Consider the following 9,654-nt stretch of genomic DNA (forward strand, 5'->3'; position numbering starts at 1 on the left):
AGTTCTCTGTTGATGTACTATTTCAGAAGTTTTGGATAACTTTCAGCAGAATTTTGCTTGCATGTGATAGTGATATTGTTTGATAATTTCCATACTCTGTTGGATCACTTTTTTTTTTAATGGGAACAGATAGGGATTTCTTCCAGTCCGTTGGCCAGGGTAGTCATCCTCAAGATATTATGACATAATAAGGTGATCATGGACAGGGCAGCATCTGTTTGCTGAAATACATCAACTGAGATTCCTAGGACCTTGTTTATTGCCACTTTTTTCAGAACAGCTTGAACTTCCTTTATCACCTTTGCCTCTTGATCATATGTTGTTTCATCAAAGTCTTCTGTGTGAGCCTTTTCTGTTTTGTACAGTGACTCTGTGTACTACTTCTATCTTCTTTTAATGCCTCCTGAGTCATTTCATTTTCTGCACACAGCATCTTTATGTATCACAACTCAAGGCTTGAATTTGTTCTTCAGTTCCTTCCATTTCAAAAACACCAAGAGAGTTTATTCCTTCTTATTTTCCAAGTCCATCTCTTTGTACATTTCATTATAATACTTTGCTTTGTTTTCTCAAGTTAGTCTTTGAAATCTTCAGTAATTAACTTCCTGATTTCTTCCCTTTGCTTTGATTTCTCAGTGCTCTAGGGCAATATTTAGAGTCTTCTCTGAAATCCATCTCAGTGATTTTTTTCCTCTGTTTTTGTAATGAGCTTTTACATTCTTCATGGATATTATTCTTGATATCCTCCCACAGCTCATCTGATCTTTGCTCATTAGTGTTCAGGGCCTAAAACCTGTTCTTGAGACAGTTTTTAAATTTAGGTGAAATAAACTTAAGGTCAATTTTGGCCTTTGCTATAATATGAACTTTCATATGAGTAGTTGATGGGCTGTTCCACAACCAGGACCTGGCCTAGTTTTCACAGCTTATATTAAGCATCGCCAACTATTCTTTCTACAGATGGAATCGATCTGATCTCTGGATATACCATCAGGTGAAGTCCATATATGTAGTCACTATTTGTTTCTTATAAAAGATATTTGTGATGAATAGTTCAATTATTGTATAAAATTCTATCATTCTATTCCCAGCCCTATTTCTGTCAACAAATCCATATTTCTTGACTAGTGATCCTACTTCCTTGTTCTCAACTTTTGCATTCTAGTCACTCATTATTATTAATGCATCTTTGTTGCATGTTCAATTCCACCAGGCTTTGCTAATAGCCCAAGTTTTCCAAGCAGGCAAGACCTCCAAAACAAATTTGTTTCAAGCTGCCTGGTTTGCAAGCAGGAATAAATTTACAACTATCTCTGCTGTCTCAACTCAGATAACAACGCATCAGCCAATTAAGGTTTTTAAAACTTCATTTTATCTCTATTGTCAAGGAGGCAGCTCTTCCTTGGTTATATATTGAAGCCTTCCAACTTGAGAGTCTTATCTTCTGACAGTGGATCAGACAGTATTCTGGTATTTATCAAGCATTTATATTTTTTAGGTTTTTTAAATTGTTATTTTATACTGATTAACTTAAAAAGTTCATAAAATTTGTATACATTATTTTTCACACCGGATATTTTACTGTCCTTTTTTTTTTCAGATAAAAATTGTCAAGTCATTCTTTCTAGTAAGTCTTAGCCTGAAATCTCCTCTGAAACCTGTCCTCTAGAATTGATTCTGCCAGCTTTTCAAATAATGGCATAGCTTCCAACATGACAGAAAGAAGTAAGCACCACAGTATGAAAAACTGACAAACTAATGGTGATATATTCAGCATAGTTCCTTATAGTCAGTGGACACTTACTAAGAAATAACAATAAATACTATCTTCTTAGTTTCCAGATATATTTCCATGATACAACCTGCTGCTTGGAATCCGACAGAAGTACATTTTCGAATGGGCATTTTAAAAGCTTTTCAAATACTTTGAACGAATTGTTGTTGTTGTGTACTGTCGAGTAAGAGCCGACCTATATAGCTTACCCTCCAGCAGGTTTTCAGAGGCAGTTAAATCACATGGAAGGAGATCACCCATCCTTCTCCTGCAGAACAGCTGGTAGTTGTGATGCCTTCAGAATTGCAGTGTAGCTTCTTGCCCCTGTTGTTGTTGTTATGTGCCGTCAAGTCGTTTGCGACTCATAGCGACCCTATGTACAACAGGCCTAAACCCTGCTCTGTCCTGTGCCAATCTCATTGCCTCTGACACACCCAATCCCGATTACCCCAGTCACTGAATCAATCCACCTCATAGAGAGTCTTCCCCTCCTGTGCTGCCCCTCTACTCTACCCAGCATGATGTCCCTCTCTAAAGACCTGTCTCTCCTTACAACATGTCCAAAGTATGTCAGACGAAGCCCCAGAATCCTTGCCTCCAAGGAGCAGCCTGGTTTAACCCTCTCCAGGATGAATCTGTTTGTTTTCTTGGCAGTCCATGGTACATTCAATACTCTTCTCCAGCACCACAGCTCAAAGGTGTCAATTCTCTTTCTATCCTCCCTAGTCATGCCCCTAGGCTACCAAATTATTTCTTTATCTATGCATGCCAGAATTTAAAAAGCCAATAATGCCTGGTCATGTCTACAGGCTGATTGCTATTGGGAAGTGGTTTTATGCTGGCTACTGGATTCTCACTCCTTGCTGATGGTCATGTAAGGAATGTTGAGGGTTCTTTTGGCTTTATTTTTGCCCCAAGTGTGGCTCAGTGGATTGGACTTGCCAGATCTCTGGATAATAGTCCAGCAGCATTTGGGTGTGCCAGAATTTAAAAAGGCAGTAGGGCCCAAGGGCCACAGGCCTGAGGGCCAAATGGTAATTGATTTTTGTTATGATGATTAACAACTGTGCCATAGGTTGTATCAAAAACTATAATTGACTATTATGGGTAGTGTTCGTTGGAGAGCCAACAGATTCAGGTTTAGAAATGGGCATCCACTTCCTAAACCACATCCTTCTGGAAGCTTTGAGGAACTTTGTGTTTAAATGTCATTTGGGCCCATAGGCCTATTGCTATTGCTATTGTTATTGTTATTTCACTTTGGAAAAATATTCTTCTAAGTTGTACAGCGCTCTTCTGTCAATCTGCTGTAATAAGGTAATCTGGGTTTGCTGTGAAGTTGGGCCTTATGCCATTGGGGATCAAATGCCATAATGACTGCCATGTGGACACTGTTTGATGGAGCTCCCAGTTTTAAGAGAGGTTTGGAAGCAGGAGTGGCATCCACTTCCCAAATCACATGCCTCTGGAAAATGTATGAACCTGGAGAAACGATAATGGTTATAGAAAGGCTTTAGGCCTTTTGTTCATAGGCTTGCTATGACTCATCCTTGGTTTGACAGCAATGAACAACAACCTATGACAAAAGACACAAGACACAAGACAATTGTTTTTGAGTTGATCTTAAGTCCTGGCAGCCCCATGTGGATCTGAGTGGAACTGGACTCCACAGCTGACATTTTAACAGCTGACTCTTTTGGAAGGTGATCCCACACTTCTCTGTTGAAGTGCCAGTGGGTTGACTTAGGGAGCTTTGGTGGCTTAGTGGTAAGGAATTTTGCTGCAAACTCAAAGGCATTCTGTTTGTATCCACCAGCTGCTCCACAGAAGAAAGATAATTGCAAATAATTTCCTCTAAAACCCCACTTCAGAGTTAGCTGAGTCAATTCCAACTACGGTGGGTTGGGTTATATGCATGATGACTCTTTCTTTGATTCTGATGCCACATTCCTCTTCATAAAGTCCAGCTTCATGAATCGTCTGCTCAGCATATGGATTGAATAGGTATGGAGAAAGGATACATCCCTGGTACAACCCTTTCCTGATTTTAAACCATGCAATGTTCCCTTGCTCCATTCAGATAATAGCTTCTTAATCTAGGTATAAATTTAACATAAAAACAATTAAGTGGTCTGTGGTTCCCATTCTTCTCAATGTTGACCATATTTTGTTATGATGTCTTTGCATAGTTAATAACACAAAAATAGACATTCCTCTGGTGTCTTTGCTTTCAACTAGGATCCTCTTGACATCAGCAATAATATCTCTGTTGAAAGGGCTTCTTCTAAACTAATTTTTAACTTCTGGCAGTTGTCTTTCAATGTACTGTTTCTAGCCATATTTGTATGACCTTCAGAAGTAGTTTGCCTACATATGATACTAATGATACTGTTCTACAATTTCCACATTCTGTTGGGTCACCTTTCTTGGGAATGGAAACAAATATGAATCTCTTTCAGTCAGTTGGCCAGGCCTCTGTCCTCCAAATATTTTGGCATTCATTAGAGAACACATCTGTGGCAATACCTTTTAATTGAAATATTTCAATTTGTATTTCACCAATTCCTAGGGTCTTATTTTTTGCCAGTGTTTTCAGTGCAGCTTGAACTTTATCCTCCATTATCATTTGATCTTGTCCATATGGTACTTTTTGAAATTTTCCAATGTCAACTAATGATTTTTTTATACAGTGACTTCACTGTATTCCTTCCATCACCTTTTAATGCTTCCTGGATCATTCAGGATTTTCCCCTAGCATTTCTCAGTATTGCAACTTGGGGCTTAAATTTTTTTTTTTCTTTTCAGTTTTTTCAGCTGAAGAAGGAGTTCTTTCCTTTTGCCTCTCTGATTCTAGCTCTTTGCACATTTCAGTATAATATTTTGCTTTGTTTTCTTGATATGCTCTTTGAAATCTTATGTTAATCTCTTATACTTTGACATTTCTTCCTTTTGTTTTAGCTTCTCAGCATTCCAAATGCAAATTTCATAGTCTCTTTTGATGTACAGCTATTAGCTCTGAATTAGAACCTAGATTTTCTTCCTAGATATGATCATTGCACAGATGACACCCTTAATTCACTCTCTTGTTGTACCCAAAGCTGAAGCCACTTATATTAAATGGAGAAAACAGTATCTTCCTTAAAAATTTCTCTTAAAGATTAGATAAGATACATGTTTCTTAGTATTTCCTGAGTTTTTACTTGTTGCTGTCAGAAGCTAGCTCTGAAATTAAGCACTTCCCTTCTGTACTTTCTAATCTCTCTCATCATATACCATTTATGGTTAAGGAGTTTTTGTTGTTGTTGGGACCAACCCATAGCTTACCCTCCAGTAGGTTTTCAGAGGTAGTAATTCACACAGGAGGAGACTGTCCATTCTTCTCTTTTGGAGCAACTTGTGGGTTTGGATGGGTGCCGTTGGAATTGCAGCATAACTTCCTACCACTCCCAAGGAGCTCCCAAGGAGCTCTGGTGGCCAAGTATAAGTCACATAGTCATGAGCTCCTAACCCTACTTCACTTCCAGTAATGGACTTTGGATTCATTTTTAATCTATTTGGGATTAATTAAAAATTCCACCAGATAGGGACAATTATAAATACACAGTGTCATCTACTCAATCCTAATTGATTGTGTTGTTGTTGTGTACCATCAAGTTAAAACCAATCCAATGGAAGATGCTCTGATGGAAAAGGAGGGACAATCTCCTCCTGTACCAGTCAGATCCGATCTGATGGTACACACATAATAAATAACACAATTTTTAAAAAAAAACCAAAACTTCCCAACCCAGTGGGTTTTCAGAGGCAGATTGTCCGTTCTTCTCTCATGTGGCAGCTGGTGGATTTGAACCACAAGCCTTTGGGACTGTAGAACAGCTGCTTACTATGAGCCCACTAGAGCCCCATAATCCCAACTCATGGTGATTGTATATTATTTTGGCTATGTACCATCGACTTGGAACTGACCTACAGTTCCAGTGGGTTTTCAGAGTCACTAAATCACATGTGAGAAAGTAGCCTATCTTTCTCCTGAGGATCAGGTGGTGAATTGAAACCAATAAATTTGCCCCAAAGGGTTTGCAAGGCTATAATCATTATAACATCTATTGATTTTTTTTTTTTTCTCACAGAGTGGCTAGTGAATTCAAATGGCATACCTCTTGGTTAGCGGCCACTTAACCATTGTCTTAATACTTGGTTAAAATATCAAGAACTTTTAAGGATAATTAGAGAAATAATGATAACATAAACACTGTATGCTCACTGTTCAGTTAAAGGGATAGAACACTACCAGTTCCCTGTATACCTTCACAGCTACATCCTATGACTCTGTAGTTTCCTTATGCAATTATAATCTTTCTAAGGAGATTGGTCACCTTTCTTATGTGGACATACTGGTGGAATTGAAGCATCAGAGAGGCATAGACTTTGGATTAATGGCAAAGCTCCCTACGGATTACTCCACAAGGGCTAACCTGCTTGTCATCTTTATAGAAATAATATTATATGGTTTATACTTTCCTATGAGGTGCTTTTATCATATTTTAACATGTGCATTGAAACAAATAGTTGACTTAATTAATTTTTGTTAATATTTTCTTTTCCGCAAAATCATTAATGTTACACTTTGTGAATAAATTTACTGCTTTTATTGTGATAATTATTTAAGCTGCTTCCAAATTTTGTTACCTCAAATAACATTGCCATAAATATGCTTCTGAAATTTTCTCTGTACATTCTTAGTAGTAGAGTTGTTTAGTGCCATATTGTTTACCTATTCAACTGGATTAATTAATAACACAGGCATAAAATGACAAGTTTTATTGCATTAATGTTTGCAATAAGTGTGTGGCGTTGCCATGCTTTCTTATTCATGTTCAAATTTGAAGACTATGAAATGCTAATTCATTTTTAGTTTTATTTGCACTTCTGTTATAACTAATGAAATTAAACATCTGTTTACATGTTTATCATTCAATAATGGGTTTCCTACCACCCCACCATGTGATGCCTATTCTTGTTATTATCTTTTTTCTCTTTTAATGATTTATATGAGTTCTTCTTTATTCTGGATAATATTCCTTTTACCCATGTGTTGCAAGTATTGTCTTATTAGTAATTTCATAGACTTCTATTATAATACCACAATTCACACTAAGATGGATTGACACTTTGACGCTCGAAATGGGTTCAGCTGTGTTGGAGATGGGATGATGGAATAGGACAGGGCAAGTTTCAAATTTGTTGTTCATAGGATCATTATGAGTTTTACCTGACTCAATGGTATATAACAATAAGAACAATATCTTTCTATAAACAATAATTTTTAACTTTAATGTGATTAAATCTCTCAATTATATTTAAGAATCTTATTTGACAGGCTGCTCCTTGGAGGCAAGGATTCTGGGGCTTCATCTGACATACTTTGGACATGTTGTAAGGAGGGACAAGTCCTTGGAGAGGGACATCATGCTTGGGAGGGTGGAGGGACAGTGCAGGAGGGGAAGACCCTCTATGAGGTGGATTGATTCAGTGACTGGGGTAATTGGGATGAGTATGTCAGAGACAGTGCGATTGGCACAGGATAGAGCAGGGTTTAGGGCTGTTGTACATAGGGTCGCTATGAGTTGCAAGTGACTCGATGGCACATAAGAACAACAACATTTGACTTTGAAGATCACAACAAACTGTGGCTGACCTTGAGGAAAATGGGAATCACAGAACACTTGATTGTGCTTATGTGAAACCTATACTTGGACCATGGGGCAATCCTCAGAACAGAGCAACGAAACACTGCATGGTTCAAAAGCAGGAAAGGATTGCATCAGGGATTCATCCTGTCCTCATATCTTTTCAATCTATGTGCAGAACACATCAGTAAGGAGGCTAGGATTTATGAGGAGATACGTGGCATCAGAGTTTGAGGAAGACTCATCAACAACCTGCATTATGCAGATGACACAAATTTGCTTGCTGAAACTGAGGAAGACCTGAAGTGCTTGAAGCAGAAGGTCAAGGACTGCAGTCTTCAATATGGATTGAAGTTCAACATCAAGAAGACAAAGATTCTCAACACTAAGCCAAGTGGCAGCACCATGATAAACAGAGAAGAGATTGAAGTTGTTAACAATTTTGGCTTGCTTGGCTCCACAATCAATAATCTTGGCCTTAGCAATCAGGAAATCAAATGGTGAATTGCACTGGGAAAATCTTCTGTCAGGGACTTCTCCAGAGTACACAAAAGCAATGATAACAATTTAGAGACTAAGGTGCACTTGATCCCGTTCATGGTCTTTGCAATTATTTACTGTGCATCAGAGTTGGACAATAACTAAGAGTGACAGAGAAGAATCAATGCCTTTGAGTTGTGGTGCTAGAGAGGAGTCTTGAACATACCATGGACTGCCAAGAAAACAAATAGGTCTGTCTTGGAGAGAGTGAGACCTATCTCACATACTTCAGGCACTTAGCCAGGAGGGACCAGTCCTTGAAGAAACATATCATTCTTGGAAGGGTGGAGGGACAGCACAGGAGAGGAAGATCTCAGATTAGAGTGATTGATACAGTGACTGAAGCAATGGGGATAGGTGTGTTAGAGTCAGTGGGACTAGCTCAAGACAGAGCAGGCCTTAAGAGTGCATAAATGAATGAATGGAATCCCAAAATCTCTGTAGATGTTCATTGAAATGAAAAATAAACAACCTAAATTTAAAAAAACAAAGAGTGCATAGGGTCACAGGTGACTCAACGGCACCTAACAACAACATTTAAGAATCCCTTTTCTAGTCCAGTTCTTAATAATATTTTCTATTTTATCTTAAAATATTTTTAAATCTTAATGTTTGCATTTTATTTATTATTCCATCTCCACTGGAGTGCTCAGGGGATGTAGTCCATAGGAAGTTACAATATCAACCCAAAGTTAGCACATTTCTAGTGGTTCAAATACGTATCTTCACTCACATTGTTTACAACGTTCATATTAGCTGAAGGTCAGTTATGAGTTAATTCTGACTTCACAGCAATGAGTTTGAATTGTGTTTAGGCTAGAATTGATTTTTTAATACAAATATAAAGTGAAGGAGGTTAATTTTAGTTTTCCCTTGTGACTTTTTTTTCCTTAGCACCTTATGTTAGTCAGTCTATGACACAGTGTGCAATTTATCATTTGCCAAAATCCCCCTTATGCATGAGTATATTTTGTGGCTCAACTTCTATCACCTTGGTTCCCTTTAGCTTTCTCTGAGCCCACCCTACAGTCGTTGTTACTGTTGTTAAGGGTCATTGAATCAAGTATGACTAATAGTGACCTTATGAACAACAGAACTGAGCCCTGTTCTAACCTGTGTCATCCTTATCATCCCTGACATATTTGAGCCTATTGCCATTAGATACTATATCAGTGCATCACATTGAGTGTCCTCCTCTCCTTCACTGACCAACCTTCCCAAGCACAATATCCTTTCCCAAGGAATTGTTGTGATATACAATTGAGTATGAAGTGACAAATATATGACCCTCCAGCAAGTTTTCAGAGACAATTAATCACAGTGGAGGAGTTTGCTCATCTTACTACCATATCCCAAGGAATAGTTTCTCCTTAAAATATGTCCAAAATATATGAGCTGAAGCTTTGCTGTCTTTGCCTCCAAGTGCTGCCTCCTGGTAACACTTTCTGAAAGATATATCTGTTTCTTTAGTAGTAGTAATAGTAGTAGTTCATGGGATATTCGATGAGTACTATTCTCCAAAAATACAGCTCAAATGCATTGATTCTTCTCCTGTCATCCTTATTCACTGCCCAGTTCTCAGATGCATAGCAAGTGATTGGAAAGACTATGGATTGAATTGGATGCATCTTAGCCCTCAAATTGATATTA

Source organism: Elephantulus edwardii, unplaced genomic scaffold, assembly GCF_000299155.1.
Source record: "Elephantulus edwardii isolate Elephantulus edwardi_28Jun2011 unplaced genomic scaffold, EleEdw1.0 scaffold00017, whole genome shotgun sequence".
NCBI lineage: Eukaryota > Metazoa > Chordata > Mammalia > Macroscelidea > Macroscelididae > Elephantulus > Elephantulus edwardii.